The sequence below is a fragment of the Tasmannia lanceolata genome, unplaced genomic scaffold (genome assembly GCF_043159265.1).
Source record: "Tasmannia lanceolata isolate RefF3 unplaced genomic scaffold, GAP_Taslan_0.1 ptg000003l, whole genome shotgun sequence".
NCBI lineage: Eukaryota > Viridiplantae > Streptophyta > Magnoliopsida > Canellales > Winteraceae > Tasmannia > Tasmannia lanceolata.
Window position 1 is genome coordinate 23253119 of NW_027518680.1, and position 1356 is coordinate 23254474.

The 1356-nt window shown below is 39.9% G+C and overlaps 1 pseudogene; it reads right to left on the bottom strand.

Annotated features, from left to right (window-relative positions):
* Nucleotides 1–399: 399 nt before the first annotated feature.
* Nucleotides 400–1131, bottom strand: LOC143867905 (secreted RxLR effector protein 161 pseudogene; annotated as a pseudogene).
* Nucleotides 1132–1356: the final 225 nt, after the last annotated feature.

The following is a 1356-nucleotide window of genomic DNA, read 5'->3' on the forward strand; positions in this document are numbered from 1 at the left end:
GACTTCAACAATTTTTTTCCCAGGTGCCATCCCTTCCTTTTAACCCTATATGTGTCGCTATAGTTTGCAGAAGTATATTTTCCATTTATTTTCTGTGCTTTGATTTGGGTACAATTTTCTCCGGCCGTCTTTATTCTATTTCTAGAAATTGGATCAAAGATTTACTTTTTGGTGATTTTATTGATTTTATATGCTTGGTTTTCACTTCACAAGTTGCAGGATAGAAACCAGATCTATGTTGTTGAGGAATGGAGAGAAGAAGAAGATGGGAGAAATAGTTGTGAATGGGATCTCCCCCTCACTAATGTATTTATATAAAAGGGAGAACATACAAAATGACCACTATGCCCTTAAGGCTAAATACACACACACACACACACACAGTTCTGACACTCCCCCTCAAGCTGGAATGTATATATTATACATTCCAAGCTTGGTACAATTGTCATTTAATTTAGCATTACTTAAGGGCTTAGTGAAAACATCTGCAAGCTGGTCCACGGATCGAGTGAAGGAAACATGAATCTTGCCTCTATGTATTCTCTGGCGGATGAAGTAATAGTCAACCTCTATGTGCTTGTTTCTCTCATGGAAGACATGATTGGTAGCTATATGAATTGCAGCTTTATTGTCACAATAAAGATGAGCTGGAGAAGATGAAGGAAAACCAATCTCTGATAAAAAAGAATGTATCCAAATAAGCTCACCACTAGTATGGGACATGGCTCGATACTCTGCTTCAGCACTGGACCTGAAAACTATGTCTTGTTTCTTACTCTTCCATGACACCAAATTGCCGCCAACAAAGGTACAGTATCTGGTGGTGGATCTCCTATCTGCAGCAGATCCTGCCCAATCTGCATCACATAAGCCTTCCATTTTGATATGCCCCTGCTTCTTGAATAGGAGGCCTTTACCTGACGCCCCTTTCAAGTAGCGAAGAATCTGAATCACTGCTGCCCAGTGTGAAGTACGGGGTGAGCTCATATGTTGGCTGACAATGCCAACATTAAATGATATATCTGGATGAGTGATTGTAAAATATATCAGCATACCCACCGGCCTCCTGTATTTGCCAAGGTCTTCTAATAAATCTCCTTCTTTTGGAAGAAGTTTAACATTTGAGTCCATAGGAACAGAAGCAGTTTCACTCCGAGATGACCTATCTCCTCAAGAAGGTCCGGAACATATTTTCTTTGTGAGAGGAATATGCCTCTAGTGGAATAGGCAACCTTAATGCTAAGAAAGTACCTAAGTCGGCCCAAGTCTTTGGTTGAAAATTATTTTTGCAAGAAGGTCTTCAGCTTGTGTATCCCCACTGAATTACTGCCTGTAATGATAATGTCATCAACATAT